The sequence below is a fragment of the Pelobates fuscus genome, chromosome 13 (assembly GCF_036172605.1).
Source record: "Pelobates fuscus isolate aPelFus1 chromosome 13, aPelFus1.pri, whole genome shotgun sequence".
NCBI classification, from domain to species: Eukaryota; Metazoa; Chordata; class Amphibia; order Anura; family Pelobatidae; genus Pelobates; species Pelobates fuscus.
Window position 1 is genome coordinate 79539009 of NC_086329.1, and position 18828 is coordinate 79557836.

An 18828-nucleotide genomic window follows, 5' to 3' on the forward strand; every position below is an offset into this window, starting at 1 on the left:
GACATTGATAACCTCTTCGACAGAATCCAAAAACTGTTTGCCGCAGACATAGCAGCAGTGCGGACCGAGGTACGGGCGGTCACTGCCCGCATCCAGGCATCTGACACAAACATAGCTGACCTGCAAAGCAATCTGGCAGAGGTGAGGGACACCGTGACGAAACTACAAGAGCAACACTCACACATGTCTCTGAGACTAGACTTACTGGATGAAAGGTCCCGCCAGAAGAATATAAAGATCAGAGGGGTCGCAGAAGCAGTAACAGCGGAGGAATTGCCGCACCTCATAAGACGCCTAATAACTACATTGCTCCCAGCAAAACAGGCGAAGCAATTCACACACGACGGCGCTTACCGTATTGCAAAATCCCCTAGGGCGCCACCTGCAGCACCCAGGGACATTATACTGCGATGCGGAACGAGGCAAGACAAACAAGCCTTGATAAAAGCTATCCATAATAAATCACCTATGGACTTTGAGACCCACAAGATCTCACTCTTCCAAGACCTTCAACGCACCACTCTAATGTGGAGAAAGACCATGAAACCCATCACCCAAAGGCTACAAGAAGAAGGGATAACATATAGATGGACTGCCCCTCGATCACTCACAGTAATTAAAGAAGGCACCCAGTTCAAGGCCACCGATGTGACGGAGGCCAGCACCTTTCTGACAGCGCTGGGCATAGGAGACGCCCTGCAAGTACGGAAGGCCCAAGCTACCAGTGGGACATGGGACGTTGACAACGTCACCCCCTTTGTCCCCCGACATGAACATGGAGCAGTGACATAGGGAATCACACCTCCGCCATAGATTGAGAATCTAGCACTCCTTTGACCCGACCTTCGTACTGAACACCCCAACTTCTACCCCCACTGCACCGACTAGACGAATGCCCCGGAAAAAGTCTGTGCCACCATAGCCCTACTAATAGCGATGTCCATGACAGGGCCCCACGTAGGCCTACTCCCTAGCACCCTCCCCCCCGGAGTCCCCTCCGGTTAAGGAATACACTAGACCCCCAGCTAACAGACGACAACCAGCAATCCAGACTAACCGCTAAGGTCCCCTATTCCAGCACTCCCCTCTCCCTGATGAGCTCCTAAGATACACTCAGGTTATGCAGACCTTCGATCTCCCATTATACTGGTATTTTTCCACAAATAGTCTGGACCATAGTTGTTCTTATTTTTTGATTTTTCATCTTATTTTTAAGTTTCCTTATGTATGGTATATGGTGCTTAATTGTCCTTAATGTTTAGACACCCTCACTACCAACAAGGGGATCACCTACTAAGCGCTGAAACCCCCCTGTGCACCTCCACATAGAAATGGATACCTCGTTTGTTTCAGCTGATGATCACCACAGCGATAGTCACAATATTATTCTTATTTATTTATTTTACTTAGATTTACAGATCGTTCCGTTAATCAGTTAGCAACTTAGCTTTCTCTTCTTTTCTTGTATATTGTCCTAAGAAATATAGATGACTCTCGTTAGGGGGTCTTATACCCCAGGCGACAAAGCGACATCAGAACAAGCTTTACTAGTCATAGCCCCAGTTTGTGGGCTATAGCCCACTGTACTTCTTTCTTGTAAAGCTTCAGACGGCAATAGCAATATATTGAGATAACTTGCTAATATAACACTTTGACGGATCTTAGCTATGGTTACTTGAGTGTCACGAGTTTCACTGGAACTCCGATATAGATCAATCAACAGTGTTTTATAGCCTGCTTTCCTCTTGTCATATATATACAACTACTTAGTCATGTTTTATGTTTAGTTAAGATAAATGTACGCTAAGCGACTCTCAAAAATATAAAAACGAGGCATTGACAATAATGTGGAAATGTATCTAACGGTGCTAATGTTGTATCGATTTTACTCTGTGAATATCCTTGCATTTCCCTTTCTTTATTCTGTACCCTTCACCCGTGCCTTAATAAAAGAAAGATTGACAAAAAAATAAAATTGTTCAATGATTTATAGGTATGGGTTAGCACTTTGAATTGACTCCTTTATGATACAGGAGGCCAATGTAAGGACTGACAGAGGGGTGAGGTGTGAGAGGACCGACTAGAGAGGAAAATCAGTCTGGCAGCAGCATTCATTACATACTGTCATACAGTGTCATACATACAAGACTAATTAGGAGAGGGTTACAATAATCCATACGGGAAATTACTAGAGCATGGACAAGCTCCTTGGTAGCATATTTCATAAGAAAGGGGAGGATGTGGGATATGTTTTTAAGATGGAATCTACAGGATTTGGCAACATACTGGATGTGAGGCTCAAAGGTGAGGCCAGAATCAAGTATGACACCAAGACAGTGCACTTGCAAGGATGGACTTATGTGAATGCCACTAATTTGAAGGGAGAAGGGAGTTTCAGAAAGTGGGAGGACATCCAGTCAGAGTCTTAACACCTCTTCCTTCGCCATGAGTACTGCTGACACTTTTGTTGCCACCACCAGCACCAGAACTACCACCAGTATAGGTAGTATCCTATAGTATCTCAAGATAGAGGGACTAGCATGTGGTCTGCTGCCACTTCTATCCGTTTACTTTAAGAGTTTTATGGTCAAAGCAAGGAATCGGTAAAACCAGTGGACTTTGTTGCCATGACCTGTGATACCCTCTTGTGCCAACAGCATTCATGACCATTTGTGATGCCACAATCTGCTGAACACCATACACGTATAGAGGCATACTTGTGGGAAAATATACTGACGTTATATGTGTGTTACCTAGAAATTTAGACAAACCGATGTGATTCTGCTTCAGTCAAGTCTGCACACCTGGAATAGATTGTGACATTAGTGAGCGGAAAAGGCAAAATCATAAATGAGCCACGTTTTTGTGAAAACTGGTTATATTTCAGAATGAAAATACATACAATTGGTGGAACACGTTAGGCGGATCTGTAGGAGGAATATCACATAGAGTAATATTGTAAAGGAAAATAAAAATTGTTAAGAATCAAGAGTAAATACTCACAAACATGGAGCCAAATATAATCATAAGGCTCTCATGAATAGCGCAGGAGGACTCTTTTAGGACGTCCTCAATCCTCCTTCCTGATGTATTTGGTGCAGGTGATAGATGAAAACAGACGTCTTTCACACCAAATCACACCAGACAACATCATAAGAAGGGATGTATCGATAGCTGGAGGCTGGGGCTTCTTAGCCCCAAATCTGTTTAGCCCTTCAGAAGACTTAGAATGGCTAGTTCTATGACACTCTATGCTCTAAAATATAACCAACAATAGTGGAAAGTGTTTAAATATAAATAACTGTGAAATCTATGTGGATAAAAACTGTGCATAAATATATCCCAAATTAATCAAAATGTGTGTATTAATCCAGCAGCACACACCACAAAGTGAAATATAGATTCAACCAAATTACCAAAATAGTGGTGCACTTGAAAATTATACGTAAAGGGACACTATAGTCACCAGAACAACTACAACTTAATGTAGTTGTTCTGGTGAGTATAATCACAGCCTTCAGACATTTTCATGCAAACACTGTCTTTTCAGAGAAAATGCAGTGTTTGCATTGCCCCTAGGGACACCTCCAAGTGGCCACTGGAGGTGCTTCCTGGCTCAGCACTGCACAGTAGGCAGCACTGCCATTCAGCTCTGCATGGGGACACTGAATTTTCCTCATAGAGATGCATTGATTCAATGCATCTCTATGAGGAGGTGCTGATTGGCCAAAACAGCGTTTGGTCCTGCTCCCTTGCTGATTTTAGCCAATCCAATGCTTTCACTTTGGGGAAATGGTATGAGATTTTTTTTTTGTTTTGTTTTTACAGTGTGTGTGTGGTTGTATGTGTATGCATATTTGCCTCTTATGTTATATTTAAATGTATTCACCCAATGTATAAATTATCCTGTAAAGATTTCAGCTAAATTACTGTCCTTATATACCAAAGTATCAGGATGACTAAAGTCTTACCTTGATGTAAAACTGATGTTTGTCATCAGTACTGATGTTTAGTGATTTAACGCACAATAATGTACCTCATTTCTTACTTTCCTTGCAAACTTTTATCTGCATGTCTTCCTCAATCTCATTCATAACATATCATTTTCTTAATGCCAGGATCTATACATGCAAATATATGCCTCTACCATTCCTATTCATTGTTTCTCCCTATACTTTATATAGCCACTTAAATAAATTGCATATTGTGTTTCACCCCACCCCATTTACCCCCAACAACACTAGCATCTTATTTTTTTTTATCAACTTCTTGTATTATCCAGCAGTCATTTTAAATGACCATGTCTTTTGTACAACTCCTCCTATCCACGCCTGCATTTCTGTTGTGTTAAACATCCTCCCTGCTTTATCCCATTCCATCTTCCTTGTCCTCTTTTTATTAGCTGAAAGTCTTCTCCAAACTTCTAAGCACTTTCTTCACAAGCACAACAGAAGCACAGAACCTTTTCCTTTCAGCTGCAATAAATCACGTCTTATATTAAATTAAAATATCTCAATATTTGTTTCAGCAACCAAAAATGGTTAATTCTGCAACATACACAACTAATCTCCCACTGAATGTGCATCACAGACTGTGGCACAAGTCGAATTTAAGAAAGTCCTACTTTGGAGGTCTTTCAAATACACTAGTTATTCTGAAGTATCCATCAGGACAATTCGACTGCTTCCAGCACTGCAACTTCTCATCTGAAATTTCCAACATGGGAATGGGCAAATATACTGGGAGGGACAATATCAGGACTTCTACAACTTTTCTTCCACCTTGGTTACCCAGAAATATGCCTGTTTACATACAGATTAAACAATCTTCTCTTCCATCAGTAAATGTTACCAAACAGCTTTGCTCAGTGAGCACAAAACCCTTTCATGGTTGTAAATCTCTTTCGCTGTTAAAATTTTCAATCTGAGCTTCCAGTCATTCTTGCTTGCTACAAATTTACAGACTCCGGACAACTTTTCCAGTCATGCATAACTAGATCCTGAATACAAAATATGTTCCAAAGAAAAGGAACCAAAAAAACCGTTAGATAGCCCTTTTATAGTAAGAGCATATAGCTTAAAGTTAAGAAATCCCAAAATAACAGCCAAGATAATTCTATAAACAATTCATACAAGAGGAATCTAAAAGACAATAGCCTCACATGTAACCAATGCTGATTTATATGGGGAAAATCATCCTTTCTTAGATGCTAGTGTAAATGTTGAGTGGTATGTGTACTAAATGTCTAAAAAAAAGTTAGGTTCACCACCACTACTTAGGAAGGTAATGTAGATGAGTCAGAGTCTACCTCCGTAATACTTATAAGAATTGGTAATTGTTACAAAATTGTATCAGGTTAACATCTCATTATACGAAGAAAATGAAAAGAAATAACCTAGGGCCAAAATTTAGATATCACAAGGTAGAGGGCACAAAAAAGGGGGGTAACCCCTAAATAGTGAATATCATAGAGAATAAACAAAAAAAAGAAAAAAATGCCATTCTACCTGTGTATGATTTACTGAGAAGATTATAGGCTTAAAAAGTAACTTTTAATAAATTAATCTAAAATAAAAATATGTTAAAGAAAAATCATATGAACAACAGGAGTGGGTGGAGACTATACAGTGAGTAAAACTCTGACTACTTATACAAACTGTAAAAGTGTATACATAACACTAATGCTGAAGCAATACTGTTTTGCTATAATATAACATCGGTGTATTCCCAAGTAATAGAAGTGATACTATATTATATATCACTAATAGCTGTAACAAGAGGGGGGAGATAAGACGACTGCTAAACCAGTGCTGTCAATAGTTAAAAGATTTATGGATAAGTAAATCCCTACATGATAGTACAACTAGCGACATGGGTTAGCCCCACATACAATAATTGATAATGTTCTATGGTGCTTAACCTCTGAAAGATCCAAGATAATGGTTCAGCTCAGACAGATTTCTGACAGACGGCGATTAGCCAGTTAAATATCACAAAAGCTGCCTAGATCATAGCAGCGTATTGATAATAAATTAAGGTTGCTGTCAAGCAGTAAAGTGTAAAATAAGGGGTTGCTGACCTGGCTCAGTTTTTTCTCCAAGATACCCAGCAGTATATTCTAGTGTAACAACGGCTGCCTGCACTGAGTTATCTTATGCTTTACCACAGTGGAGCACAAAGTAGTAGCTCACCTGTGAAGGGCTGCTGACAGGCAGCAGTTAACCGGTTAAAAGTCACACAAGTTGCCTAAGTGCTAGCTGCATCTAAATAGTAGGTCAAAGTATAAAGAGAGGGTTTGCAAACAGTTTTGAACAGGTTGCCTAGGTAGTAGAGAATATACAGAAAGTGACAGAGGAAGGCATATAGAATAAAGATTCCTGAGTCTTGTGCCTTCGAGGGCACCCCTTAATAAAATGCCTGGTCTTATCAATCTCCCCCCATAAACATAATAAAGGAAAAAGAAAGAGAAATAAAGTATGTACAGAGTACTTAAATTAGTGTTAAGAGTCTCCAATATGCACTCCTGAGATGCTGGACATGAAAGAACTTGATGTCGTCAATTTAGCAATTGATAAGCAGAGAGTTAGGTGCCGACATCAATAATGTGTCAGTATGTGTCCAGAGCCCCTGACGTGCACGTTTCGCCAGTGAAGCTCATCAGAGGGGAACCAGATACAGGTAAGTATAGGAGTATTTAAATCATAAGCTCTTAATTGATTGGGAGATTTTCAGGATTCTGATCAATGGTAGCTTGGGGAGGGAATCTCAACCATTAAAAAATAATTGACTAATTAACCCTATGTTTACCTGAATCTTATGGTTTTTTTACTGAATATAAAAATGATTGATTATATAAAAAAAAAGGTGGAAAAGTGTAAGTAACAGTGATTATCAAAATGACAGTAATGTCATTGTTTTAACTTATATGTGATTAACAATAGTGACATAGTTAGTTGAACGAACATGGCAACGTTTATCTGCTAAACTATTTACTGATTAGTGCAGATATATTAGTGGATTCCTAAACTTGTTGACTAAAATGTAACACTAATGAAAGTTTTTAGGATTTTAAGATTTTAGGAGAGAGAATGTTTGTAATAGACCTAAATTAATATTGATAATGAATAATTATGCATTTATTTGTGAATGAAGGGGGTAAAATTAAATTCTTCATTTAGTCCCAAGGGGGATAAGGTCTTACATTCATGTATCCATCTGGATTCTTTCCTTAATAGGGTGAGATTAAAATTACCCTTTCTAGTGTTCAGGTGGATACGTTCTAAAACCTGAAACGTAAGATGAGATGCATCCGAGTTATGGAAGTTCCTTATGTGATTGGAGACAGGAGTCGAAATGTTTAGGTTTGAGACGGAATTCCCATGTTGTAGGATTCTTCTTCTCAGTTCTTGGAAGGTTTTTCTATATATTGTAGTTTACAGCTACAAGTAATGATGTAAACTACTTTTGTGGTGCTGCAATTAACAAAATCATTAATCGGACGTGTTTTCTGCGTATTGGTGCATAAGACTGATTTTGATGGTTTGATAAACCTACATGCCTTACATTTCCCACATCTAAAAATTCCCTTTGTTTCTTGTAGCCATGTCTTAGGTGATGGTTTTGGTTCAAGATGACTATGAACTAGCAGGTCACGCAGATTGTTAGCTCGTCTTGCTGTGATACTTGGGAATATAGAAATATTAGTGGCCACCTCTTTGTTGTGGGTGAGTATCGGCCAATTGTCTGCATAGATTTTTCGAATGGGATTCCATAGTTGATCATAAGTGCCTATGCATCTAATTGTAGGTTTAGTATCCTTCACTTTGTAATTTCTGAGACTAGTTGATCTGTCCATACTAGAGACTCGTTGGAATGCCTTTTTAAGGATTTTGTTTGGATAGCCTTGCTGTTTGAAGCGAAGCCTTAGGTTCTTAGCTTCTTTTATAAAGGTTTCTTCTTTCGAGCAGTTTCTTTTTGCCCTCAGGTATTGCCCGTAGGGAATACCTGCCTTAAGTTTGTAACGGTGATGGCTGTTCCAATGTAAGAAATTGTTGCACGAAGTGGGTTTTCTGTAAAGTTCGGTGTCTACTTCACCCCCTTGGGATAGATTAATAACCAAATCCAGGAATTCTAGTCTGTCCTCACTGATGACATGAGTTAATTGTAGGCCAATAGTGTTGATGTTCAGTATCGAGACTAGTTCCTCGAACTGTGTTACTGAGCCAGTCCAAAATATCAGGACATCATCTATGTAACAATGCCAACTAATGATGAATTAATCAAATCCTGTCTGTAACGTATTTTTCAAAATTGTGGCTTCCCACCACCCTAAATACAGATTAGCGTAACTAGGGGCACAAGCACTTCCCATGGCCGTGCCCCTAGTTTGCAGGTAGTAGGTACCGTTGAACACAAAATAATTGTGAGTTAGTATAAAACTCAATAGTTCCATAAGGAAAACCTTTTGTGACGCTGTGATTTTGGATGATTTTTCTAAGAAATATTGTGTGGCTTCAAGACCTACTTTGTGAGGGATGTTATTGTATAGAGAGACTACATCCATGCTGGCTAGAAGAGTGTATGGGGGGACAGTGAGATTCTCAAGAGTGAGTAATGTCTGTTTAGTGTCCTGAATATAGGATGGAAGATCACTTACAAATGGGTGGAGTATTTTCTCCATGAATTTGCTCGCTTGTTCAGTGAGTGAGTTATTACCCGAAATTATTGGTCTTCCTGGTGGATTATTTTTGTTTTTGTGAATTTTAGGTAAGCAATAAAAAGTCGCTACCATAGGTGTGTTATTTGGACAAATAAACTTGAACTCATCTTGAGAGATTATCTCACTATCTCTTGCTTCAGTAAGTAGTAACTTGAGAGTTTTCAGGTATGAAGCAGTAGGGTCATTTGGAAGCTTCTCATAGCATGAGGTGTCAAAAAGGTGGACCATACACATTTCAATGTATTTTTCTTTTGCCATTAGTACAATATTACCTCCTTTGTCAGATTGTTTAATTACGAGGTTGGGGTTTGATCTCAATTCTTTTAAAGCACGTGTCTCTTCATGTGATAGATTATTAATTTGTATAGGTTTGTCAGGAGGGAGTTGTTCAATTTCATTACATGTCATTTGAATAAAAAAGGTCAATGTTAGTCACCTCTTTAAAGTTTGGAGTGTACCAACTTTGTGGTTTTAGATTTGTGAGAGGTGGGTCTTTGTCTTGATCGTCCAGTAACGTGACTAGTGTTCTCAAATGTGGGTAGTCTTCTGGTGCTACAACCATGTCCCTGGCAAGTAGAGTTTCTTTTCTCTTATGTAGAGCACTCAATGCCAACTTTCTACCAAATAGGTTAGTATCTTTTAACCAGTTAAATTTGTCAGTATTAGGTGTGGGTACAAAGGAGAGCCCTTTGTTTAGAAGGAAGATAGGTATAGGATCAGCGCTGAGTGATCTAATAGGGATGGGAACAAATAGAAAGCTGCAACCTATGGGTATGAGGTTCCCTCTAATATCCTCAAAGGAAAAATGGCAAAAACACAATAATAGGTCGCGCTAAAAACAGATAAATGTATAATAACAAAGTAAAATAAATAAATAAAAAGATCAAATTAAACAAGATCAAAAAGACAAAAAGAAGAGGAATAAAAATATTAATATTAATCCACTTGCACACACTAACAGTGAAAAATTGAACAATAATAATGAATATATAATGAATATATAAAAAAAGGTAGTCCCAATGCTTAATAGTCTGCTTATATATTCCAATAAATTAGTGGAAGGCTTGATGTGTAGGAATTTCCAATGAAGAAAATGGATCTTCTAATTCTTGGGGTGTCTTGACTCCGTGGTAGACATAAAAAGACAAAGCAAAGAAACTCCAATAGTGCAAACTGAGGACCGATAAGAGCAGGATAAATATAAGGGAGGTATTGTACTCACCTATTATTGAGCATAAACTAGCTCAAGTATAATAAGCATTCAGTGGCGTCTGCCCCCCACTGGTGGGATAAGGTGAAGATAATTCCTCGGTATAAAAAAAGGGGGAGAAAAACAACCAAATATAGTGCTCACTGTGGATATGATAAAATAAGTATAAACAGTAGAAATGCAGGTACTCACATATGAATGAGCAGGATATACTGCTCAATCTATTCGTTTGGGTGGTATAGTCCCCACCTAGGATTCTTTAGCAGGTATCAGCTTCACAGTGATATATGACCAGGTAAAATAAATAAATAAAGGATATATGGCAAAATAAATAGTGGAAAAGCCAATATTCCTTTAATTAAAATAATCAATATATAAAAACAGCCAAAACGCGTTTCGCCACACAGGGCTTTATCAACTGGCAATAGTAAAAATCAGCCTGGTACATAGATGCTTAACCCCTTAAGGACACATGACGTGCCTGACACGTCATGATTCCCTTTTATTCCAGAAGTTTGGTCCTTAAGGGGTTAAATAAGCTAAGAAAACACATGCTTATTCAAATTTTTGCGCCAAAATGACGTCATCAATACACAGTGTAAAATACAAAAACATATTAAAACAGAAAAGATACAAGTCCATAATGATAATAATATAAAAATGAATAAAACCTTTAATTCTAGCTTTAAAACGAGTGTTATTAAGTAAGAAAGATGAAAATGAAAAATGAGTACTCGGTCACGTTATATCCATTACACACACACACATTTTCATTATACATATTTACATATCCATACTCTGTTTACATATATACATTTCTCTTTCTTCACTTTTTTATTGTCCCAGAGTTTTGCTTCTCCCCCCCCTTTTTTTATTTCATTATGCTCGTTTTTATTTTTCCTGTACACTCTGTACCATGCACTTCGACCAAAAGTGCAGGTACTTTATGTAGCTTGCTCGTTTACCAGACGGAGGTGTGCTTTGTTGTGCCGACCTCCGTCAAGACTACATTGCCCAATGCTCATTGCGGTATGCCACGTGATCGCGGACGATCGCGATCACGTGTTTATTTGTCTTTTCCACCCATCCGGTCCTCTCATGCTCTGTGCTGTGCACTACACTTCCCAATAGGCTTTAGGGAACTCCATGTGATCGCGGCTATCCGCGATCACGTGACCGAGTACTCATTTTTCATTTTCATCTTTCTTACTCAATAACACTCGTTTTAAAGCTAGAATTAAAGGTTTTATTCATTTTTATATTATTATCATTATGGACTTGTATCTTTTCTGTTTTAATATGTTTTTGTATTTTACACTGTGTATTGATGACGTCATTTTGGCGCAAAAATTTGAATAAGCATGTGTTTTCTTAGCTTATTTAAGCATCTATGTACCAGGCTGATTTTTACTATTGCCAGTTGATAAAGCCCTGTGTGGCGAAACGCGTTTTGGCTGTTTTTATATATTGATTATTTTAATTAAAGGAATATTGGCTTTTCCACTATTTATTTTGCCATATATCCTTTATTTATTTATTTTACCTGGTCATATATCACTGTGAAGCTGATACCTGCTAAAGAATCCTAGGTGGGGACTATACCACCCAAACGAATAGATTGAGCAGTATATCCTGCTCATTCATATGTGAGTACCTGCATTTCTACTGTTTATACTTATTTTATCATGTCTACAGTGAGCCCTATATTTGGTTGTTTTTCTCCCCCTTTTTTTATACCGAGGAATTATCTTCACCTTATCCCACCAGTGGGGGGCAGACGCCACTGAATGCTTATTATACTTGAGCTAGTTTATGCTCAATAATAGGTGAGTACAATACCTCCCTTATATTTATCCTGCTCTTATCGGTCCTCAGTTTGCACTATTGGAGTTTCTTTGCTTTGTCTTTTTATGTCTACCACGGAGTCAAGACACCCCAAGAATTAGAAGATCCATTTTCTTCATTGGAAATTCCTACACATCAAGCCTTCCACTAATTTATTGGAATATATAAGCAGACTATTAAGCATTGGGACTACCTTTTTTTATATATTCATTATATATTCATTATTATTGTTCAATTTTTCACTGTTAGTGTGTGCAAGTGGATTAATATTAATATTTTTATTCCTCTTCTTTTTGTCTTTTTGATCTTGTTTAATTTGATCTTTTTATTTATTTATTTTACTTTGTTATTATACATTTATCTGTTTTTAGCGCGACCTATTATTGTGTTTTTGCCATTTTTCCTTTGAGGATATTAGAGGGAACCTCATACCCATAGGTTGCAGCTTTCTATTTGTTCCCATCCCTATTAGATCACTCAGCGCTGATCCTATACCTATCTTCCTTCTAAACAAAGGGCTCTCCTTTGTACCCACACCTAATACTGACAAATTTAACTGGTTAAAAGATACTAACCTATTTGGTAGAAAGTTGGCATTGAGTGCTCTACATAAGAGAAAAGAAACTCTACTTGCCAGGGACATGGGTGTTGCACCAGAAGACTACCCACATTTGAGAACACTAGTCACGTTACTGGACGATCAAGACAAAGACCCACCTCTCACAAATCTAAAACCACAAAGTTGGTACACTCCAAACTTTAAAGAGGTGACTAACATTGACCTTTTTTATTCAAATGACATGTAATGAAATTGAACAACTCCCTCCTGACAAACCTATACAAATTAATAATCTATCACATGAAGAGACACGTGCTTTAAAAGAATTGAGATCAAACCCCAACCTCGTAATTAAACAATCTGACAAAGGAGGTAATATTGTACTAATGGCAAAAGAAAAATACATTGAAATGTGTATGGTCCACCTTTTTGACACCTCATGCTATGAGAAGCTTCCAAATGACCCTACTGCTTCATACCTGAAAACTCTCAAGTTACTACTTACTGAAGCAAGAGATAGTGAGATAATCTCTCAAGATGAGTTCAAGTTTATTTGTCCAAATAACACACCTATGGTAGCGACTTTTTATTGCTTACCTAAAATTCACAAAAACAAAAATAATCCACCAGGAAGACCAATAATTTCGGGTAATAACTCACTCACTGAACAAGCGAGCAAATTCATGGAGAAAATACTCCACCCATTTGTAAGTGATCTTCCATCCTATATTCAGGACACTAAACAGACATTACTCACTCTTGAGAATCTCACTGTCCCCCCATACACTCTTCTAGCCAGCATGGATGTAGTCTCTCTATACAATAACATCCCTCACAAAGTAGGCCTTGAAGCCACACAATATTTCTTAGAAAAATCATCCAAAATCACAGCGTCACAAAAGGTTTTCCTTATGGAACTATTGAGTTGTATACTAACTCACAATTATTTTGTGTTCAACGGTACCTACTACCTGCAAACTAGGGGCACGGCCATGGGAAGTGCTTGTGCCCCTAGTTACGCTAATCTGTATTTAGGGTGGTGGGAAGCCACAATTTTGAAAAATACGTTACAGACAGGATTTGATTAATTCATCATTAGTTGTCATCGTTACATAGATGATGTCCTGATATTTTGGACTGGCTCAGTAACACAGATCGAGGAACTAGTCTCGATACTGAACATCAACACTATTGGCCTACAATTAACTCATGTCATCAGTGAGGACAGACTAGAATTCCTGGATTTGGTTATTAATCTATCCCAAGGGGGTGAAGTAGATACCGAACTTTACAGAAAACCCACTTCGTGCAACAATTTCTTACATTGGAACAGCCATCACCGTTACAAACTTAAGGCAGGTATTCCCTACGGGCAATACCTGAGGGCAAAAAGAAACTGCTCGAAAGAAGAAACCTTTATAAAAGAAGCTAAGAACCTAAGGCTTCGCTTCGAACAGCAAGGCTATCCAAACAAAATCCTTAAAAAGGCATTCCAACAAGTCTCTAGTATGGACAGATCAACTAGTCTCAGAAATTACAAAGTGAAGGATACTAAACCTACAATTAGATGCATAGGCACTTATGATCAACTATGGAATCCCATTCGAAAAATCTATGCAGATAATTGGCCGATACTCACCCACAACAAAGAGGTGGCCACTAATCTTTCTATATTCCCAAGTATCACAGCAAGATGAGCTAACAATCTGCGTGACCTGCTAGTTCATAGTCATCTTGAACCAAAACCATCACCTAAGACATGGCTACAAGAAACAAAGGGAATTTTTAGATGTGGGAAATGTAAGGCATGTAGGTTTATCAAACCATCAAAATCAGTCTTATGCACCAATACGCAGAAAACACATCCGATTAATGATTTTGTTAATTGCAGCACCACAAAAGTAGTTTACATGATTACTTGTAGCTGTAAACTACAATATATAGGAAAAACCTTCCAAGAACTGAGAAAGAGAATCCTACAACATGTGAATTCCGTCTCAAACCTAAACATTTCGACTCCTGTCTCCAATCACATAAGGAACTTCCATAACTCGGATGCATCTCATCTTACGTTTCAGGTTTTAGAACGTATCCACCTGAACACTAGAAAGGGTAATTTTAATCTCACCCTATTAAGGAAAGAATCCAGATGGATACATGAATGTAAGACCTTATCCCCCTTGGGACTAAATGAAGAATTTAATGTTACCCCCTTCATTCACAAATAAATGCATAATTATTCATTATCAATATTAATTTAGGTCTATTACAAACATTCTCTCTCCTAAAATCTTAAAATCCTAAAAACTTTCATTAATGTTACATTTTAGTCAACAAGTTTAGGAATCCACTAATATATCTGCACTAATCAGTAAATAGTTTAGCAGATAAACGTTGCCATGTTCGTTCAACTAACTATGTCACTATTGTTAATCACATATAAGTTAAAACAATGACATTACTGTCATTTTGATAATCACTGTTACTTACACTTTTCCACCTTTTTTTTTTATATAATCAATCATTTTTATATTCAGTAAAAAAACCATAAGATTCAGGTAAACATAGGGTTAATTAGTCAATTATTTTTTAATGGTTGAGATTCCCTCCCCAAGCTACCATTGGTCAGAATCCTGAAAATCTCCCAATCAATTAAGAGCTTATGATTTAAATACTCCTATACTTACCTGTATCTGGTTCCCCTCTGATGAGCTTCACTGGCGAAACGTGCACGTCAGGGGCTCTGGACACATACTGACACTTTATTGATGTCGGCACCTAACTCTCTGCTTATCAATTGCTAAATTGCCGACATCAAGTTCTTTCATGTCCAGCATCTCAGGAGTGCATATTGGAGACTCTTAACACTAATTTAAGTACTCTGTACATACTTTATTTCTCTTTCTTTTTCCTTTATTATGTTTATGGGGGGAGATTGATAAGACCAGGCATTTTATTAAGGGGTGCCCTCGAAGGCACAAGACTCAGGAATCTTTATTCTATATGCCTTCCTCTGTCACTTTCTGTATATTCTCTACTACCTAGGCAACCTGTTCAAAACTGTTTGCAAACCCTCTCTTTATACTTTGACCTACTATTTAGATGCAGCTAGCACTTAGGCAACTTGTGTGACTTTTAACCGGTTAACTGCTGCCTGTCAGCAGCCCTTCACAGGTGAGCTACTACTTTGTGCTCCACTGTGGTAAAGCATAAGATAACTCAGTGCAGGCAGCCGTTGTTACACTAGAATATACTGCTGGGTATCTTGGAGAAAAAACGGAGCCAGGTCAGTAACCCCTTATTTTACACTTTACTGCTTGACAGCAACCTTAATTTATTATCAATACGCTGCTATGATCTAGGCAGCTTTTGTGATATTTAACTGGCTAATCGCCGTCTGTCAGAAATCTGTCTGAGCTGAACCATTATCTTGGATCTTTCAGCGGTTAAGCACCATAGAACATTATCAATTATTGTATGTGGGGCTAACCCATGTCGCTAGTTGTACTATCATGTAGGGATTTACTTATCCATAAATCTTTTAACTATTGACAGCACTGGTTTAGCAGTCGTCTTATCTCCCCCCTCTTGTTACAGCTATTAGTGATATATAATATAGTATCACTTCTATTACTTGGGAATACACTGATGTTATATTATAGCAAAACAGTATTGCTTCAGCATTAATGTTATGTATACACTTTTACAGCTTGTATAAGTAGTCAGAGTTTTACTCACTGTATAGTCTCCACCCACTCCTGTTGTTCATATGATTTTTCTTTAACATATTTTTATTTTAGATTAATTTATTAAAAGTTACTTTTTAAGCCTTTAATCTTCTCAGTAAATCTTACACAGGTAGAATGGCATTTTTTTCCTTTTTTTGTTTATTCTCTATGATATTCAGGTTAACATCTCTTTCCAGAGTGGCAATAAAGTAGCAGTAATATTAAACTGTTAAATCAAATAGGGATAGTATGCGCAGGGAAGTTCTAAAAGTAGGAAAATATAAGTCCTATTGTGATATTGCACGCGCCACATATCTTTCAATGAGTTACCTAGGCACACAAGATAAATAAATCTCGCTGCTAAACTCAAGATCAGGGCCGGACTGGCCCACCGGGATACCGGGAAATTTCCCGGTGGGCCGCGGCACCTGGGGGCTGCTCTGGCAATGTATGTGCCACCGGGTGGCCGGTCCGGTGGCACATACTCTGAGGGGGCCGGCCGGCCGGCGGCCGCATTGCACGCTGGAGCCGCCGGACCGGCTGGCAGCCTCGCCGGTCCGGCGGCTTTCCTAATGCTGGGGGCTGAGCCTGAAGGAGGAGGGAGGAGCATGTCTCTGTACCATGCTCCCTCGCGGTTCCCACAATTCACAGCACAGGAACCGCGAGGGAGCATGGTACAGAGACATGCTCCTCCCTCCTCCTTCAGGCTCAGCCCCCAGAATTAGAAGTGCCGCCGGACCGGCGAGGCTGTATCGTGGAACGCGCTGCCCCCCCTGACTCCTCTAGGGTAGGGGGGTGGGAGGCGGGGGGGGGGGGGGTGTGCAAGAAAGAGACAGAATGGGAGGGAGAATGGGGGGGCAAGAAAGAGACAGATGGGGGGGAGGGGTGTGTGCAAGAAAGAGACAGAAGGGGAGGGAGAATTGGGGGGGGTGCAAGAAAGAGACAGAGGGGGAGGGTGCAAGAAAGAGACAGAGGGGGAGAGAGAATGGGTGGGGGGGTGCAAGAAAGAGACGGGGGGTGCAAGAAAGAGACAGAGGGGGGGGTGCAAGAAAGAGACAGAGGGGGGAGGGAGAGTGCCACAGGGAAAGGAGGGAGAATAGAGAGACAGAGGGGGGAGAATAGAGAGACAGAGGGGGAGGGAGAGTGCCACAGGGAAAGGAGGGAGAAAGAGGCAGAGGGGGGAGAATAGAGAGACAGGGGAAGAGATATGTGGGGGAGAGAGAGAGAGACACACATGGAAAGGGGGGAGAGAGACAGAGGGGAAGAGATGTGGGGGAGAGAGACAGATGGGAAGATATGTGTGGGGTTGAGAGAGACACACATGGGAAGGGGGTTGAGAGACAGAGGGGAAGAGATATGTGGGGGAGAAAGAGGGGAAGAGACAGAGGGGAAGAGAGATGTGGGGGAGAGAGACACAGGGAAAGGGAGGAGACAGAGACAGAGGGGAAGAGAGATGTGGGGGAGAGAGAGACACAGGGAAAGGGGGGGAGACAGAGACAGAGGGGAAGAGAGAGACAGGGAGAAAGGAGAGAGACACACAAGGGGAGGGGGAAGAGAGAGACAGGGAGAAAGGAGAGAGACACACCAGGGGAGGGGGAAGAGAGAAACAGAGGGAGAAAGGAGAGACACACACAAGGGGAGGGGGAGAAAGGCAGAGGGGGAAGAGAGAGACTAGGAAGGAGAGGGGAGACTCCTCCCCCCCCCCACGAAGCTCTCCCCTGGTGGTCGCAGTGTTGAGAGTGAACTCTAGGCCCATAGACACACTACCCCCACACACACACCATACACATGCACACATTGCCCCCCCACACATTCACAGCCCCCCACACACACATTCACAGCCCCCCCATACACACATTTCCCCACACACCCTACGCATTCACACACTACACCCCCCCCCCACACACACACATACACTGAACCTTTCACACACACACTGCACCCCTCACACATTGCACCACTGCTCCTATACCCTACTACAGCCCCATATCCCAGCAGACCCCAGGTAAGTTGTCAAACTTCTGGAATAAAATGGAATCATGACATGTCACACATGTCATGTGTCCTTAAGGGGTTTTAAACGGTTTTACTTCTTACTCTGTGAAGGGGTCCCGGCACTCCTTGCACCATAACCACTACACAGAGCAGTACTAGTTATTGTACATGGATTTTTTCCCCTCCCGGGATCAGGCTCTGGATCCTCCAATGGTATATGACATGTATATTAATGTGTGTATTAGTGAGACATACTAAATCTGTTATCCCAAGTGCTACATAAATAAGCCCAAAAACAACACCAAATTAAAAAGTGAAAATGAAGAGTACAAAACGCCCCATGCACGTTTCGGCGCTACTAAAATGCGCCTTCGTCCGGGGCATAGATCCTGTATTAGATCCCCATCTTTGCTAACACTCATGGGTAACACAGAAACAGAAATGTGACAAGCTTTAGTAAAATATGTAATTACCTAAAATGCTTTGACTCCTGTGTTATCAAACTCCCGATACATATATTGAAGAGACTTGTAGAAGGAAGCCAAGAGAATATGCTCTGTGAGCTAGTTCTGTGAGTTATATATGTGTGCACAAAGCCACACAAGAGACACGTTGACCCCTCCTTAATTAACTGAAGCAGAAAATGCAAACAGAAAGAGGAGGGAAAAAGGATCAGTTTAGCTTTGAATAAAAGCCACAATTCCCAAATACGTTTACTTAAAGATAACCATTTAAAGTTGTAGTCTGCCTACTAACTCACTGTAATTGTTAT

General features: G+C 39.8%; 1 protein-coding gene across 1 annotated transcript in view; it reads right to left on the reverse strand.

Annotated features, from left to right (window-relative positions):
* LOC134583516 (intelectin-1-like) overlaps positions 1–18587 on the reverse strand; it is a 97121-nt gene extending 78534 nt beyond the window's left edge. The window contains exon 1 of the mRNA XM_063440452.1: positions 18530–18587. The gene's annotated coding sequence lies outside the window, so the exon portion shown is untranslated. The remainder of the gene's footprint in view (positions 1–18529) is intronic.
* Between the last annotated feature and the right edge of the window lie 241 nt (positions 18588–18828).